This window comes from Anser cygnoides, chromosome 2, assembly GCF_040182565.1.
Source record: "Anser cygnoides isolate HZ-2024a breed goose chromosome 2, Taihu_goose_T2T_genome, whole genome shotgun sequence".
NCBI classification, from domain to species: domain Eukaryota; kingdom Metazoa; phylum Chordata; class Aves; order Anseriformes; family Anatidae; genus Anser; species Anser cygnoides.
In genome coordinates this window covers 141716992-141735800 of record NC_089874.1, presented here as the reverse complement: position 1 = coordinate 141735800, position 18809 = coordinate 141716992, and the positions used below count along the sequence as shown (strand labels likewise).

The 18809-nt window shown below is 45.8% G+C and overlaps 1 long non-coding RNA gene across 12 annotated transcripts; it reads right to left on the bottom strand.

The window, feature by feature from the left end:
• Positions 1 to 6355: 6355 nt before the first annotated feature.
• Positions 6356 to 18780, bottom strand: LOC106035276 (uncharacterized). Of its 12 annotated transcripts, none has more exons than XR_010828732.1 (6): positions 16564 to 18780; positions 13777 to 16476; positions 12900 to 13004; positions 8457 to 10358; positions 7468 to 7575; positions 6356 to 6685 (listed from the first exon to the last, which is right to left on the bottom strand). It is a non-coding gene; the product is annotated as an uncharacterized lncRNA (long non-coding RNA). The 12 variants fall into 12 exon arrangements; XR_010828736.1 differs by lacking the exon at positions 13777 to 16476 and having other exon boundaries at positions 8457 to 8633; positions 9462 to 10358; positions 16564 to 18776; XR_010828738.1 differs by lacking the exon at positions 13777 to 16476 and having other exon boundaries at positions 16564 to 16618; positions 16725 to 18775.
• Between the last annotated feature and the right edge of the window lie 29 nt (positions 18781 to 18809).

Sequence of the window (18809 nt, the reverse complement as noted above, 5' to 3'; positions counted from 1 at the left end):
CTGTGCTAAAACTGGGATGGCAGGATCCTTCATACACCTCTCCTTCTGCTGGCCCTGTTATTAGGGGGTTGGCAGAGGGCTGGCACAGGCCTGAGGCTGGGAACACCTGGTGTCTCGAGCCACCCCGTGGGATTTTCAGAGATCCCAGTGGCCGCTGAGAGCCTTTGTGCCTCTGTGTCCCAGCCGTAACCCACAGACAGCAGCACTTGCCCTGCTGACCAGGCACTGCGAGGCTCAAGTCCTAACGTTAGCCAAGGGCGATGAAATGAGGTATAACGTGTTTAAGAAATTCAAGGGATTATTATAACCGGTCACGCTCCGTTCCCAGCGAGGTTGACAATAAATAACATTTATACAGCGCGCTTCATTGTGAAGAGGCCAGGAAGGAAGGGAGCCTGCAAACAGAGATCCACGCAGGATTTTGGAGTGGGAGATTCAAGCTCAGCCTTCCCTGTTAAAAGCCTTTTTTGGCTTGCAAGGATGTGGAAGGAAGGATCTGGAGATCAGACCGAGTGCTGTAGGAGCCCTGCATCCATCTCTCCGGGCTGGCCATAAAGCCGCACCCCGGGGCTGTGTAAATGGCACTGCCTGGCCGCAGAAGCTGAGGGCTCGGCCCACGGGAGGAGGGTGCAAGCTGAACCACAAATTCAGCTTATAATTGCCCAGACATTCTGCTTCGAGTGTCTGGGGGAACTTAAATGTCACAGCACACAAACGGGAGTTGTTTTGAGAAATAGAGCAACGCGAGGCTCAAGGTGACTTCAAAGGCACGAGGGTCCGGTGTTTTCCCTGCTTTGTAATGCAGGTTCAAGGCCGGAGCAGCCTGCCAAAATTCCCCCAGAAAAAGGCAGTTCCCTGAGCGAAGGACAGGGAGGACGAGGCAGCAGCTCCCCAGCAGCTCCTGTGGTGAGGAGGTCTGGTTTGGAGAGCTGGTGGCAGCACACTTTGGTGGTTGAACACTGGTTCACGGAGGACGCGTGCATTGAAATCCCTGTGGGCCGAGCTGGGCCGAGCACTCCAGTGGCCTTGCCTTAACCAAGAGGCTCTTCTGCGTGTGCAAAACCTGATGGCAAGCTTGGCATCCTAGTTTAGCAGAAACATCCGACTTTTCCCTAAAAACTCACAAGAGAGACAGTTCCATACCTTTGCCTTAGGACACCATGCTGCTGCAAGCCCCCAGCGTCAGGTGTCACCTGTGGGGAATTCAGGGCAGAGCCACCTCGGGGCTCCTCGGGAGGCCTGGCAGCACTGAATATTGCTGTCTTGAGGACGAGGGGCCGGGGCTGGGTTGCTCCTGCCACAGGAAAGGGGAAGGAAGGGCAGCACTGCGACGGAAAACCAGGCTCGTTGCTGCTGCCTCTGCTGCAGAGATAGGAAGGGTGAAGACAGAAGTACTGGTGCGGGACGGGGCCCTCCCTTCACCCCACGCAGCAGCTGCTGCCGGGCTATCAGCACTCCTCCGCCAGCTCCTGCAGTGGCAAGACCCACGATGGTGCTGCAGCTGCTCGTTGGCCTGCCTGGCTTGGCTAAAAGAGACATCTTCCTCTTCCCGGTGGTGGGATCCCATGGCGTTCATCCCTGGAGCGGGGGAACCACGGGGCAAAGGAGGGAAGAAAGCGAGACGGCGGAGAGGGGAGTTACTGACACGGGATGGCAGCTACTGTAGTTTGGGACTGGAGCATGGCAGTGGTACCCTGACTCACTTGTAACACAAGGGGCGTTGAACACGTGAATTAAACTCAATTAATTCACATGTTAGTGATATGGTTTAGTGGAGGTCTTAGCGTTAGGACAGAGGTTGGACTAGATGATCTTGGAGGTCTCTTCCAACCTAGACGATTCTGTGATTCTGTGATGTGAATTAAATGCGATGTGTTTCTGTTCCCTGTTTCTAGCTGTTCTGCCCTGCGTAAGGCATTGAACTGTTGTGTTTTGTTGTTTTTTTTCTTCCACCCATCTCTTTTTTTGAAGAGTAAGGTAGAAATTAAGGATCCTAGACACTTCTGAAAGTTTATATAGCCTCAGTTTTGGAAAATGGCTCCTTTTCACTAAGAGGTTTTCTAATAAGAAGGTGGATTGCGAGCACTAAGCACCTGACATTCTTTGATGATATACCACAGCTCTGCCACAACCACTTTGGGAAGCAATAGAAGGGAAAACTGCTGTTAGAGAATAGCCAGTGTAGATCTGTCATGAAATAAAAGGCCTACAATTTCACCAACATTGGTCATCTCAGATTGGGAAACTGAGGAGAGGACAATTATTTTTTTCAGAAAATACTGACATTTCCAAAAGCAGGACATTCTTGTGTGATAAGGCTGATTTGCAGCAATAGGTGCACACAAACATCCATTTGCTCCTCGCAGGAATGTCAGAGACTCATTTCTAAATCGGGCACTTGCACCTGCATGTGTAATATTCCAAACATAGTAGGCGCTTCTGACTGTTTTCCTACGTCTGATTTTAAAAATCTGTTCCTCGCAAGATTGAACTCATTACCTCCCAAATATCTTCTTAAATCCAGGTTTGCTTGTGATATTCATCCAGGACTTCTGCAGGATCAGTTCCGCTGTTATGTTTTCTGATGTTATTTGTTTTAATTGTTCCATAACAATTTTTCTGTCCTCCCTTTCATTTCTATCTGATCCTGCAGTAAACCTCTATAATCCTGATATATTGTTTTCATAGTTTCTCCAACAATCTCTTTGAAGAGACCGGACAAGCTAGGCCATCCCTGAAGTGATGTAAAACATATCCCCAATGTGGACATTATGTGTGCCAAGAAATTCCTGACTTAGTTTGAGCATTTCCATACTGCATTCATGTGTGTCAGCAGCCGTCACAGGAGCAGCCTGTCCTCGCTAGAGACTGCTCGTTCCCAGAGAGGTTATTTTGCACCTATAGGTCACTGCATCTGCCTCTGCCAGTTCCAGTGAAGGGCCCTCCACCCCTCAAATGAAAACATCCACCCCCAGCTATCACCTGCCGAAAGCCCATCATGACAGATCGTCTTCAGCATCCCACGAGACAATCAATTCAGATAGCTGCTCTTGGTTTATTTTTAAGGCTAAATACAGTCCAGATGCCTCTTTTCAAAGAATGTCATTCTTTTTTCTTTATTTTGGTATCTAGAGCAAGTTCTGATCACCAAGCAAGGCCAAAGCAAAGAAGCTTTAAGCAGAGAGGCACAGAAATAGGATCCTCTCCCATGACAATTTTTGGATTTCCAGCAGGGCTGCTCTTCGGTTGTTACAGCAGCCTTTACACAATCGCTGCTCCTCTGCTCCACCCTCTAGGGAGATCTCAACCACCTGAGCTCAGCACCCTGCCTCCCTCAAGCATTAAGGCTGCGCGCAGAGCGAAGGGCTGGTGCTTTGCTGTGGGGACGGGGGAGAACCCAACAGAGCCCCCCCTTGGGTCAGCAGCCCTCCTCCTTCCCTCCTGAAGGGAGAGGGGAAGAGAGGGCACGCTGCAGTGGCATCTTGGTGTATAATCAAGGTGGAAAGCAGACCCGGAGGCCTTGCAGCTCGGCTGGGAGATGAGAGCCTGCCCACGGTGCCACTTGCAGCCTGCTGCCCCCCCTGCAGAAGAACAGGGGTCCTCTTGTTTCTAGCTGCTGCAGGCTTGCTGGTGGGAATGAGGATTTGTTCTCTTATCTCTGCGAGAGCGTTCAAATACAGAAGTTAAAACCAGGCTTATCCTCTCTTTTCTTTACATAAAAGCTCCCACTCAAAGCAGACATGTTCTGAAATCTATTATCTTCTATATTGTTCATAGTGGGTCTAATTTTTCCCACGTTGCTCAAAGCTCTATCCTCAGGTGACTATTCTCTGAGCTTTTGCAGCTCCCCTTTACCTTTCAAATAAGATTTATCCATTAAAAAAACAATTCCAGTGCTTTTTGCAGCTATCATTTTGTCACATATGGATTTATTCAATAAATGCTTTTAATAGCAACATTTCTAGGCTTTGTTTGTCAAGAGCTGCCGGGCTTTTACAAGCCAGGGTTGGCACAGACGCTGAATTGCCTCTTTGTACCCAGGAGAGTTCCCTGCTGGTCATGACAGAGGTCCTGCACACACAACTAAATGAAAGGAAATTAAAAATATGAGTATCTACATAATTCACAGCCAGTAAATTGTGGCGCATATCAGGCTTCCAGCAACTTCTGGACCTCAGCAAAGCTTTTAATAAAAGCCGAGATGTGGGATTTTAATCGGCAATTTCAAGACCCACCCAAAGACCTAAAAGCTTAGCTTCAACACACGTACCAGGGGAGGCAACTACACAAAGGCCGCCAGCAAGAGCAAATTCAGCCCGTCCAAGGGCACTGGGAAACAACAGCTGACAGGACAGAAGAGAGAGGTCAAGACCAGTATGCCAAAAATTTTTCATTCCTGGGTCAGCCTGAAGTTAAGCAGCCTTGCTCCTGTCTATCTGCTGCCTGCTGTGGAGCAAGGAGGCTCCAGCATTTGTGTCTCGGTGTGTGTGGCACCCACCCATGCAGGACTTCGTGTGTGTCTCCCGAAGAACTGTAACAGAAGGTGGTTGTTTTAAAAGAGTCTTTTATTCTGTTTCCCCGATCCCTTGCTTTTTCTGCGTTCTTCAGATGTCTGCTGCTAAATCCTTGGCCCAAATTCTCCTCCTTGAAAGTGGCGCAGTGCTAAGTTTTGCTACAGCAAAATTGAAAGGGAAAAGAGAACGCATTGCCTAATACTCTTTTTTCATTGTTTTCCAACAACTATAAACTCCTTTTGGTGCCTCTTTTGCTTTCCTTCAATGAAATGTTCAACGCGTTCAGACATTAAGAGGACCTCTTTTTGCTCATCATCTTCCATTCTCTCCATAGTCACCCACAGTCCCACAAGGATTTATTAATTAAATTCTCTCAGTACCCTGTTATCTCTCTCTGACTCTCTCTCTTCTGTGCTGCAGCTTGTGTACATTGTCGAGAGAAATCAGAGAGAGCAAAGAACCAAATAAAAAGATCCCTCCAGGAATACGGTGTTCGATTATACAAAGAAAACCCACAGTTTAGATTGCTCATCCTTATTTCCCAGAGGATGCCTCGAATGTCTTTGTTCTTTGGCTTTTTTAAGAGAATTCCTTTTTTTCTGGTGAAGTCGTTCTACCTGTGAACTGCAGGACAGGCCTTTGGTCACATTTACCTGCCCTTCCATTACCAGTTGTTACATATCGCTCTTCCCCACGCTCTGCCTCCAACAAACAGCTTCAGGGCATTTTGCAGCACTCCCTGCCCGTGGCTTTGTGCCCAGCTCCAGGATCTTCCACCAACTTAGGGTTTCGGGGCGGGGGGGGGGGAGCCTGGCTTCACACAAACAACACGGCAGGTTTTTCTCACAAGTGACAAAGCGACATAAATGCATTGCTGCTGATAAAAAGTGGTGATGAGATCCCTGGAGAGGCCAGGAAAGGAATGAGCGTGGGGCCCAAGGTCCCCTCTCATCTCCCAAACCTGTTTTATGGACAAAGAACACCTTCTGCTCCCAGAGTTGTCAGTCAAAGCCAGCTTCCTCAGGGCTAAAGTTACTATAAATAACTAACCACATAACTCTTAAAAGCATAAATGAGAAGTACAGCAACATGTATAATTTACCAAGCATTTAAAGCTGTGAGTTCCCTGCCTCCTCGAAGCCCATAAATTTCCATCATTCACATGCATCATGTTATGTGTGCACGCATATACATTTTTTGATATATACAGTATTTTGCTTTTGTCTAAACATATAGCAGGATAATGGAGGGGGAAAATCCACCTACCCCCTCACGCTTTGTGCTGGGAACCTGATATTACCTCTAGTTTGCTGTCTTCCCAGCTGGCTGGATATTGTATTGTTTATGTTGGATCTCCTCCAAGATTAGCAGCATCATCTGTACAGTTTTAAACATCTAATCTTGCTAAATCTCTTTGTTTTGAGATCTGATTGTGCCTGATCTTCATTATTTTAATTGTTTAATGTATTATAATTAGGGCTTAATTAGATCTAACAGATCCCAGTTCAGCCCTACGTATCCACATCCGTCTGCAAGCTGCAGGAAGCATGAGACAAAAAGGGTTGATCCCACGCTGGCTTTTCAGCCCAGAGATCAGTACTATTTTTTGCCACTGACTTATGTTTAGCTGCAAGCAAGTCATCTATCTCTCTGCTTCTCCAAGGGACTCCAGCCTGCTGTGTTTATAGCCTAACTGGGTCCCGGTACAGGTTGACATCTCTCCACCCAAGTGTTATGGCAATAACAATAACAACCCGCAGCCCATCCCATATGCGGCCGCCGTCGAACTGGAGCAGGTTCCTGTTTATGCAGAGCGCAGGAAGAAAAACTGCGAACATGGAGGCTTGTAAATATGCATGTTGTCTCGGCGTTAAACATGGAAACCTCCCTTTCCTCCCCACCCACCTCGTATCGAGTTCTGGCAAGATTTTGGTGCTTCCCCAGGACAGGCTCATGTAGACTGGTGCCTTCCACTTTCTGTGCGTGATGCAGCCCCGTCAGAGCCCTGCCAGAAGTCTCCTGAAGGCGCTGCTGCTGCCAGGGCCCCTGCACGATGTCCTCAGGTGTGGCCACAGCCAGCGGTGCATCCTCAGCCCTGCCTGCATCCGGGTGTCAGGGAAGGATCTCTCTTTGCCTGTTGTTACAAGCCAGATGTTTCTCCTGAAGATGAGCTGGGAGAAGAGCAAGCAATTGTCATGTTTTCCTTCCAAACTGTGAACCAAGTTTCCTATCTCCTCTTCCCCGTCACCTTAACTCAGCACTTCAGTGGAAAGAGCATTCACCCAGGACATGGGAGACCCAAATTCAATTCATCTTAAAGAAGACAAACCCGTTTCTTCAGGGTACACACTTGCTACCAGTTTCCACAAGGAAACCTTTAGCTCCTGCTAAAATGTCGTCATATTTGTGCAAAAATGGACAGCAGAGCATTGATCCTGAGAGCAATCATGGCTGCTGGGCAGGGCTGCAACTGAGAGCCAGGAGACCTGGTTCTGCTCCGTGCCCCAAGGGCTGCTGCTGTGCCTTATCCAGCGATCGCTACTGGGTAAAATAAATAAGCTCCGTTACCTTTCTGAGGAGGATCAGGGCTCCCTAGCACCTTCCCTGCAGCAGTGAGCGGTATGGTGGAAAGCTGAGACCAACGTACAGATAATAAATCAAACCTTAACTCATCACAAAAACCAGATGGGAAGAAACAAAGAGATGCAGAAGCCTGCTGTTTTCATTTCCATGAGAAAAACACACATTAATGCCCCCCACCCAACCTGCTAAGAGGCATTCCCTTCAGCACTGCAGCCAGCCAACTGCGCGAGGCTGCTCACTTGACATTAAGGAACGTGTGCTCGAAGGAAGGTGCAGCAGGTGTAGCGCTAGAGGAGCACAGGCACTCGGTCGAGGAAAAATGCCCCACGCACGTGTAAAACAACGGGTGGGCTGCAGAACGAGCACCCACCAGTTCTGCGCTTCTCCCGAGCACAGCGTCTGCAGTATCAATGCTTCTGTGGACTCAGCAGCCAGCCTTCTCCGAAAACGTTTCAAAGAGATTAATTGAAGTCTCTCCCTTCAAAAAGCGAAGAAAAACAGCATCTTCCTTAGGAAGCTCAGTAAAAAACAAGCAGAAGCAAAAGCTTTCTAGCCAGCATGGAGATAGAATTTAAATTTTAAGGCTCTGGAAGGAAAAAAAAAAAAAAAAAAAGTGCCTTCTTTATTTTTAAATCCCTTTGAACATTTACAGATCTGCAAACATATTCAGTTAGAACAACTGTAATCAAAAAAACACACAGCATCTGTTTGTAACCTAATTTGGGGATTCTTTTCGACTCCCCAGACATAACGCTAGCTCATTTTTTAGGTGGAGAAACGTTTTTATTTTGGTAATTTCTTCTCTGGAGAGAAGGTAGTTTGAAAATACGTGTGGGATGGATTCGTAAATTCGAACTGCTCTGCAGGGCTGTTAGAACTGAAAAACAATAAGAAGAATAATTTGAGAATTTGCAGCGTTCGGGCCAGCAATCCTCACGCCCAGCCTTTGCTGCCGAGCCGGTGCGGAGGGCTGAGCACGATCCCTCCGCTGACTTGCCCTTTGCTACGCTGTCAGCAGAGCCGCTGAGCGTTTCTGACTCAGGTGGGCAGAGCGCTTCACACCCCAGTAGCCGTGACCACAGACGGGGAGGGACCCGGCAGCAGCTGTTGTTGCCAAGGGAGAATTTGTCAGAGCAAGAAGCTCGCTGGGGAGTGCTGGGGAAGGGAGGAGCAGGCCAAAATCACCAGCAAGGCTGCTCTGCGGGAGGAAGATCATGATGGGGGGTAAGGGGGGGGATTTTTTGGTTGGTGCTAAAGCACCAAGGCATAGACAAAGGGTGCTTTAGTGCCCTGAATATCCAGAGGAAAGCCCGGCAGAGCTCTCTGAACGTCCCCCTTGAGCTGCTGTGTCTTACATACCTGTAGAGGTGATATGCTGGAGATGTAAAACGCTCTGTGAATGTAGGAGCGGTGCCAGGGACTGCAGAACATGCCTAGCAAACTCCCAAATCTCCCTGGGAGTGGCACACTGCGCAAGTGCCAGTAAAGGCTTCTCAGTTGACAGCTGAGGTACAGGTATGACAGCCTAGCTTCTACCTGAGAATCAGAAGGAAAAGGCTTCCCTGAGTCATCCCTGCCTGTTTCAGGGGTAGGCCTCGTATTGCAGATCAAGTACACGCGCACAGTAGCTTGAAACTTCCAGCAGAAAGCAAACTCTTAACCACGTTTGCTTCATCACCTGTATCTGTAGAGATACAGAGGGAGATGGAGAAAATAAGTGGTCTGGAGAGCTCCTTGTTTGGTGCTGAGTAGCTGTAGCGTACACAGCACTGACCTGTGGATTTAAGCGTGCTCCATGGAGCACAGGACATTTCAAGGACCTCTTGCCTGCACATCAGCCGTAGCTCTTCCAGATCTCCACCTTGTCTCATGATCTGCCTGTTAACCCCTCTGTGTGCCTCTGCTTTCCGGCATTTGCAGGATGCAGTTCAGATCTTTCCATTCTGTAAGACCACCTATGGATTTCACCTGTAGTTGTGATTTTTACTGCTTCTCTTTGTTCAGCCAAATTCTGAACATAGAAATGCTTCAGACTTCTCTTATTAACCTCCTTGATGTTTGTTTTCACAGCAGGTGGAACATTTTTTACACTAGGTTTTGGGGTTTAGATGTTTTCCATCAAATCTTGTCCCTCCACCTATCATTGCACATTGGCGAAAAAATCCAGATTTTCCTTAGAAGAGCACCCAACCTCTCTGATTACGAGTTTTTATTTGACATTGGTAAGGATCTCAATCCATGGCCTAGCAAGTCTTCCTTGTACACCGTTGTCTCTATGCAGCTTTTTGCATTTGCAGGCATGAGCTGTAACCAGCTACGGTGATATTTTTCTTGTGAGAGAAGAATGAGAGCTGATCAACTCACCTGTTGGCGAAGTTCAGAGGCATTCACAGCATTCAGAAATTCATGTACTGCTGTTACTGCTGCCTGCATGCTGCCTATCCTATCACAGAGATCATTTGGTTTCAGCTTAGTTGCACTCTTAATTAACCTAGCCAGAAGCCTATTAGAATGGCTGAAAACAAGTTTGAAAAAATAAATGTTTAACTGAGAAGTGAGACATTAACTATTTGGGAGATAATAGCATCCATAAACTTGTTAGTCTCCTTCAGCAATTTAACTTTCTTCTCATACAAAACTCGTTTTCAAGTTAAGTAATAAATAAATTTTAAAAGAGAGAGAGAGAGAATCCAGAAGTTATGGGGAAAAAGAATAGCTGCCCTCTGAGACCTCAGGCCTGGAGTTTTTTCTTCAAAAATTTCTCCTCAAGGCTTAGGTTTCAAAGTCTGTGCTAGGTAAATGATGAGAAAGATTGGCTTGGTAACGCTGGCCATGGCCTGCATGTGACAGGGTAGGATCTCAGTCCCTTCTTCAGCCTGGGATTTTCTGTATGGCCGTAGGCAAATGATGCAGGTATTTGCCTGAGAGCTTTGTCCCTACAAAACCTTATCCTGCAGGACTGGGTGTAGATGTCGATTTGCTGCTGACCTTTAAACGACTGTAAAACTGTAACTTGGCCACACTGCAAGCACTCCCACTAATTTTATACTTCCTGAGGCTTATCTATTATGCAAAACCAGACAGGTTTCACAAGCTGGGACACTGTGCAGAAGAGCAGTTTTTATCACAGCACAGTGCTATGTGCGTATGTATTCTTTGTTTTGACACCAGCACAGTTGGGTCATCCTGTTCAGACAACTGACCGGAGAAGATCTACAAAAACTTTCTCTTCCTGATAAGGTACCCATCTTGAGGTAGAATCTGAGAGAAAAGACAAAAAGGAGGCAAGTAATTTGTTTCTCCAGTTAAGCTAATTTGTGAAATATACAACTCTCACACTGTTTTATAGAACATTAAAGACCCTGCAGCACATCCTTAAGCCTCCATACTGTATAGGAATATTCTAAAAACCTTGTGACGTAGGTTGGATATACTATTTGATATGTGTGTATAGATATTTTTAAAAGCATTTGCTTAGTTCTAGTTAGCTCCTTTTAAACTAGGTTCACTAGTCCCACCACACAGGACTGGGTCTTTAAAACGTTGGGTAGCTGGCAGGGGGCACAGTAAGAATCCACAAATATTTGGTGAGTATACGTACCAAAGCAGGAGATTCTCCAGTCAGGATGGAAAGGGGTCAGTACCAATTAGTTTTGGTACAGCTCTTGACATGAGCACATCCTAACAGCCTGGCTGAACTTTTTGGATGAAGAAAGAGCCATTAACTGGCTCCCGACAGGGTACACCTGAGACCTCATTACTAAATCAGACAAAATTTGTATGCCTGTTAAGTTACATGAATTGATACTGCGCCAGGAGAGCAAGGGGAATACAAAGATAGTAACAGACTCCCAAAATTCTGGGAGGAAAGCAGCTGTTCAGGGTGGAAAGGAGGAAGAAGAGGCAGGACAAGAGAGTCGAGTTGCTCTGCAAGAAATAAAACAAACAAAGTAGGATTTGATTGATTGTTTTCACAGTCTTGTGTTGTCTCCTAAAATCTCCTTTGCCCTAATAACCTCAGGTTATCTTCCGAAACCCACCCTCTATGTAGGCCACATGCTATGCTCAATCAAAATCTTTGAGCATGCTCTGGCTGTCTGGCTGCTCTCAACTGCTATAAAAGGCTGGCTTCCACCTGCCTTTTCCATAGTGCAGGCGTTTAATTATGCTCCTTGTCCTCTGTACAGCTGCAGTTTTTCACAAACCTTATTTATCTTGAGATTTCATCTTTCAAATTTGGTTGAAATCGGGTCCCAAAGTTTTTAAGGGGATTTGCTGAATGTACAGAGAGATAAACAACACAATCCTATAAACTTCGTTTCAAAGGCAACCAGGCTAAAAAAATGCCAGTTTTTAATTTCTGATCCTGTTCGTGCCAAATGTTGTCTAACATTTCAGCAGCAATCTGTGGCCCTGAGAGCCTCTTTCAATATCCTATCAAGAATATAAAATAAATTGTGATAAATGTAGTCAGTATAAAACAAAATGAGTTGAAATTGGTTGCTGGGATGCAAAACTGAAGTTGACAAGCAGTTGAGAGGAAACTTGCTAGAAAATGCTTATTTTGTGTATTTCTTTGGGGCTTAGCAGCCTGGAGCTGTCAAGATGGTTTTGCACATGCTCAGCAGCAAAAACAAGGGAACTAAGAGATTTTACCAGTGGAAAATGCAAGTTCCTACAGCATTAAGCAAACCTTCAAGGTTAAAAATGCTATTAATGCCTATAACATGAATAAAGTTGCTTAAATACATATTTTGGGGCCCAAGTTTCCCTTGTAAAACTACATTCTGAATTTCCTTAGTAGCTTGTTAGTTTCACCTAAGGTTTGTGAAAATCTAAATAAAATATATTAGTAAATTCTCCTTTATCCATACCTCTGTTGAACCACTCAGGTAACAGTAAGAGTTTATTGAGATGGACTTTTCTGCTCTAGAAATTGTGGTTGCTAAGACCACCTCATAAAATCATCTTTGAGGTACTGTATCGTTCCATTTTTAAGTATAATGATAACCAAATACAAAATTCACTGTGTTAGTAATTCCTTGGAATACCTTTTAAAAATCCAGGTTCAACAAATTACCCGTTGATCATGGTTTTAGTGAGAGTTTGTATCTATCATATACTAGCTATGCTACTTTGGTTTTGAGGTCCTTTGGAAATCCTCAGGCCATACCTTATGAAACTGGCAACTTACATATATACAAACTACGAGCACACCTTAGCATTTTTTCTGATGCCTTCAACTGTAGCAGCTTGTTATCTATTTCTAAAGAATGTAAATATAGTAAATAATTTATCGTTTTAAAAATATCAGACAAATTAGTTCAGAATAAACGCTTACAAGACAAGGAGGTCTGAAATTTAGTGACAGAACAGATGTGAAACAAGACATTACAGAACCTTTTTCCTGACAATCAGTGTTAAAATAACATCAGCTAGTAAGCTCAAATAAATAAAAAATAAGTCCAAAAATAAATCAAAGTAGGTATAATAGAATGATGTTAGTCTCAAGTCTGCTTCAAGACATCCTGTCTCTTCTGGTAACACTTCTTATGTATTATCTCGCTCACTCAAGAACGGTTACACATAAAGGAAATGAATACAAGCTAAGGAGAGTTCCAAGTTCCCAAATCCCCGTGGCTATTGTTTGCAAAAAGAAAAGAACTGTTTTCAGTTATAGACCAACCGAATTACTCAGGATTTAGTAATTCAGGGTGTAATTCAGGACTGTGTAGAGTACCAGGATAAGACCGATGAATGGTGAATTTATCAGCACTGTATTAACTTCACTCCAACCCGTACCTTCAGCCCTGGAGGACCCAGGTTCAGTCGGTGCTCTCAGCTGACGGGGGCCTGAGCACATCTCAGGACAAAGCATGCCCATTTCAGTATCATCCATCTTGTCTCCTGTAGGGAGAAATGGAGAAGAAAACTTATCTGATACACTCATTCAATACGTCTTTGGAAGACATAAATACCTCAGCATTGGACAATCGGTTAAGAATGAAAATATAATAAAATCACAAGACATAAACCATATATATTCCACTTGCAGGCCTCTGTCTAGCCAAGTGTCTTTAAACACTCACGTTAAGTCTCCTTCTTGTGCTGATGGTTGGGGATATTTCATTTGATTTCTTCACAGTTCTGATAACTGCAGCAGCATCCCTAAAACGCTCCTTAGCTGCTTCTCAAAATAGTCTGATTAATCAATCTTATTCGAGTGCTGAACTTTATTCTTCCGCATAGCTTTTCAGTTTGCATTTAATTTTGCAAAATCAAATCAGGTACAACACAGAAATAGGATGAATTTTCCATGGGAAAGTAAATATACCCAAAGCCATGCCAAGTTGCCCGTTCTGAAAATGAGCTTTCAGCAATTCAAGAATTTGCTCATTTTCTTCTCAATACATAGGTGCTCAAATGTTGCAGACACATTCAAACACTAAAAGGAAAGAAATCAAATGAGATCCATCCACGGAGCTCCATTTTATACACAACATCCAGACCTCTCAAGCTAACTCGCATCTAACTCGGTACTGAAATGTATCACAGAACTTTAAATACAGCCAGGTTCTGGTGTTCTCCGCCATGTCATGCACTGAATGTCAGAAATCAAAGTTCTTTAGATTAAATTCAGCTTCTAGTGACATCTGTGCAAACTTACAGTCTTTCATACCTTGCTGGAACTTTTTCTAAACAAGGAAGAGCAGCATTTAGCTTCCTTTCTCAGAAAGGTCAGTAGGAAGTAAAGAGCAGCGTCAATTTATCTTTGTCATTTGGCGACAAGTTCTGTGAAGGAAGTTGCCGTTTTGCATCACTTTTTTTTTTCAGAATCAAGGAACGTGCTAACTTATAATTTACCTGCTCTATGCCATTTATTTGGTGGTATTCTGACATCCTTCTTGTATACACATCACTTTTGTGACAAAATGTTTAAAAATATTTTTTTTTTAAATATTTTATTTTTGTGAGAATGACATTTGCCTTTTCCTGGCAGCAGAATCTCAGGATTCCTCTTTCAGGACACTCGCAATCAGGCGCTAACTCTCTCTAATATATGCATTTGAACCAGTCCATATCCAAAATCACCTGAGAATTTAACTCCTGTGTACAGGGTTACTGAATCAGGACTCACTTTGATTCTTCAGCTAGATGTGTCATTTTTAATAAAAATGGACTATGGATGAAAAGGTGAGAAATTTAGAGAAGGTTCTCAGCACATCTTTGAGGAAGCAGAGAGAAAGGGCTTTTAAGACCCAGCAGCTCTGACTACTTTCCATTCAGTGGCAGAAAATAGCAGCCTTATCCACAATTTATATTTTTTATCACTGGCACCTGACACGGAGTCAGAATCTGACTCATTTTAGACCACTGTGGAAAAAAAAAAAAAAAAAAAAAAGGAACAAAATGGAAAGTCTAAAATGTATCCTTCCTTCAGTAAGGTCTCTGTTTGGTCAATCTACAAGAATGTCCTGAGAACAAAGTGTGTCAGCTTATTCAAGACCCCAATCAGACTACACAAGAGAGGAAATATCTCGTCCACTATGCTATCAGCAAAGCTTGAAGTCTGACTTGTAAATCAGAGGTTGTGGCCAAGGAAAGACACGAAGGCAGCTAGGACAGATTCCTTTAAATTTTGATGAAAGTTTTATTCCAGAAAGGTGGTAATACTCTGAAGATCTTGCTAAGTGGGGGGCAAGGAGCTCAAAGCCCTGCAGAAGCTCAAAAAGACTACATAAGGATACTCGTATATACAACATAATAACCTGAGAATTGGTGCAGAAAAGTATGAAACAAATTCACAACAGCTAGGGTTGTGAGCAAGCAGCCTTCAGAAAAGTGGCTCCTGACGGCAGGACACCACACGACAGAGCTGCCATCTCTTCTTTCTCCCCCCGTAGGCCGTAGATTTGCCGAATCATCTCCTGGTCTCCAGAGAAATGCCCTTTGCTAGGCTGCCTTTCCTCATTTTCCTGTTCCCAGGAAAAAACAGGCAATCAGAACATGTCCATTTTCTAGCAGCAGCAGCGGCCGCCTCCTGGTTAGCACCAGGATCGAGCAACGCTCTGCCTCCCAGTTCCTGACAGCATTCACCGACCTTTAAGAGCTATTCCTACTGACTTCCTGGACTGCTTTCCCTGGCCTGTGTGAGGGTAACCTCCCCCAAAATTCCTGCTGTCCTCTTCCAGCGAGCGGATAACCCTCCCGTAACCACCCATCCACTTTGTCGGTTATGGTTAGGCGCAGGGGAGAATAACTAGCACTTAAAGGATAAACGATGAGAGGGAAGAAGAAAGAACTAAATGCTGTGCTCGAGGGAGAATAAAAGACATCTGGGGCCGTTTTCATTTTTTTCCCACTCCATTTCTTCCTCTCTCAAGAAGCAAGTGAAGTGAGAAGCACTGTAAATAAACACACATATATATACTTTTATATGCTAATGTGTCTAACTCTACAAATGAGTTTTTGCTCCTCGCTGTTGACAAGTATGCCTGACAGTCTGAGATAGTGAAAGTGCAAGTCATCGAACAAAAAGCCGTGGGGAAAGCAGCACAGAAAATGCATTTGAAGGAAAGGGAAACTGCTTAAAGCCTATCTTTTTAAGAGGCTGAGTTCCTTGGTCAAAGCTGCAGTAAGCAAGACAAAATATAACATTCCACACTGGGGGAAAAGTGCAGGAAATATAAGAATAGAAGACAGCAGGAGAGTATCTGTTCAGGAGACGGCATATGCAAAGGTGAGTAATGTCTAATTCCTTGGATCTGTTTCAAATGGCAGCGTTCGTAAAATCCAGAGAAGTGGAAATGGTGTTTGGCAAAAATAGCTTACTTAAAGGAGAACGAGTGCAGAGTCTATTGACATATGGGGCTGTTAGCAAACAAAAACTATGGTTAGTGGCAATTAGGGTTGTTGCAGGAGACGTTCCATTCGCTCCAAAAACAGAAATAATGGAAAGAAGTGAATGGAAAGGCTGATGTTTTCCTTCCACAAACCTATTAACACTACCTACAATATTGCAGCCTACTTCACAAGCGGTTCCCCTGTGTTTCCTGGAGGTATCAGGAAGCGATGCATACCTGTGCTTCATCTAACACACACTCCAGCGTGGATTTTTGTGCACTTGTAAGGATTATTCTATTTTCTCGTATCAGTTCATCTTTCACCACGTTACCACAAAACATCCAAGTACCTCTGAAAATGTATAGTCTATATTTGGGTAGCTGCCATTTCAATGAGACTTTTCTACAAAATAAAGGTTTAAAGCTTATGTTAAAAATGAACTCTGTAACATAACTTGAAGCAAGTTGCAGCAAATGCTGTGCCATCATACCATCTGTGTTCAAGTACAGCTCTCAAGCTCTCCTCCTATAGCTTCCTAAAGTGGAAAATAATGATAAAAAATAAAAACAGATAAGATGAAGAAGCATTGTGTATTGGAATACATTATGAACCTGAGCCTTACCGTGCTTGTTACAAAAATGAATTCCTCTGTATCTGCCTCCTGCAACAAAGTGTCACTGGGGAAATAAAAAAGGAAGGTTATGTTCTTCATCAGGTTTAAATTAAGCAACAGTGATCTTCTCACCTGACACAGCTAGCAAAGCCTGGTGAGCTTTGCTCTACCTGGTGTTGCCCACCAGTCTCCGTGCTCTGCTATTCTTAGCTCCTCTCTCAAGCATCCCAACAATATTCCACGGGCAAGTGAGTGAAATTCTTTAAATGTTGGAGTAAATGGAAGGCACTAGAAATGCTAAGAAAGATAAAAAAATTAAAAAAAAAAATTCCCAGTGTAAATCGACATCCAAGATATCAGTAGCTGCTGGACAAAACAAGGAGAAAAAGTCATATTATGACAAACCTCAACACACATCTTAGGCCACGAGAAAGGGCAGTAGCAGAGCCATAAGCCAGTACTATAGGTAAAATGTCACCGCTGAAAATGGAGCAGTTCTTTACATGATACAATTTTAAAGGTAAATGAAACAAAGCCCTGTTCTTAGGAAACCAATTTTGTCATGCAGAGCTTGAAATAGAGTCTTTCTGATATTCAGTCAAAACACGGGATAATTGTTTGGAAGATTTAGAAATAAAATCCCCGTTCTGGCCACTTTATCATACTTCCAGTCTCCAGCCCCTTTGCCAATGCAGGGAGAAAGGAAGACGAGGAGCGTGCCAAGAAGCTCCCCCAGAAGTGCCTGGAAAAGACAGAGACGTGCGGGAAAGGCTGCGAGGCACAACACGGGAGGCGGTGAGCTCGCAGGAGAACCTGTTCACGCTGTTTTCCGTGGTACCGTCCCAGCCTAGCCCTGACCAGTTACTTGTCAAGAGCACAAACACACTCACAACTTCCTCTTGCTTTCCGAGAAGCGAGTACCTCGGTCTTCCTATGCTATTCCCACATGCTGCCCTACCAAGAGATTTTTACGGCTCTGTCCGCGCAAATACCCGTCCGTCCCGTGCTTTGGCTATTTCTGCACGAGCTGTTTTTAATGATTCGTCGAGCAAGCGTTTGTGAGAGGAGCAGGAGCAGCTCGGAGAGCTGCTGCGGCTTGTTTTCCAGTCGCTGCTCCGCAGCTGAGATACAGTAACCAGCCACGTGACGGCCGTGCAAGGTTTTTGTGTTGGATCCCGCACTGCAAAGGAATAGGGTGGAGTGCTCGCTGGAATCTCCATAAATACGAGCGCCTGGAGCGAGTCCACGAGAGGGAATCTCCCTCTCCCAGCGGAGATGCTCCTGCTCCGTGACACTGCCAGCTTCGGTACAAATCCCGAGGAGAAAACCTCCCCGGCCCCTCTGTTGTCACCGACCATTTGCAGGGAACAGATCAGGTCGCTTTCTCCATCTTCCACTGACAGTGGCAGACCTCAGCATCCTGAAGCCGCTGCCTCGCTCAGGCCGGCGAGGCACCACGCTTGCGTCCAGGTGCCTCGGTGGCTTCCCGTCGGATGCCCCAGCCAGAAGTGAGGTCTTATTTCTGATCCTGCTCGTCTCAAAGCCCAAAATCAAGCTCAGGAGAGCTCAGGACGCAGCGTGCTGAGGCAGAGAACGAGGCAGCCAAGCGGATGCAGACCTGAACACCTTATTTTATTTTGTTTCACACACAAAAAGCGTTCCCAACATTTAGTGTTCCCATACTCCTCCCGCTCCTTCCCAGCACGTTCTCAGGACCCTCAGGCCCCTTCCCCAGGCAGAGCAGGGGCCGGACCCCGCCCGCCGAGGGTCTCTCTCGGGACCCCCTCAGCACTCCCGGGGCTCCCTGAGGGGGCCGGGGGTCCCGTGGGGCCCCTCAGCAGCTCCCCCCGGGGACCTGCCCCCGGCCATTTTGTGCCCCCACCGCCACCGTGCGGGAGCAGAAACGGGGGTGTTGTGCTTTGCGACAAATTTGGGGTTTTTACACTGGTTTTCCACAGGGGGCAAAACACAAAAGGGCGGCGGAGATAGGGGCAGGGAGGGGGCGACACCCCGGCGGCGTCCCCGGGGCGGGCGGGCTTGGCGGAGTGACAGCGGCCGGGGCTGAGGGGGCGGGACGCCGCCTCGCCTCCCCTCGCCTCGCCTCAGCGCGGCCCGGCCCTGAGGCGGGCACGGGGCCCCACGGCGGGGCGAGGGGGGAAACGGGACGGGGGGGCTATGGCGGCGTGTGAGGGGACGGGGCGGTAACGGCGGCGTGTGAGGGGACGGGTGGGGGGGGGGGGGGGACGGGGGGACGG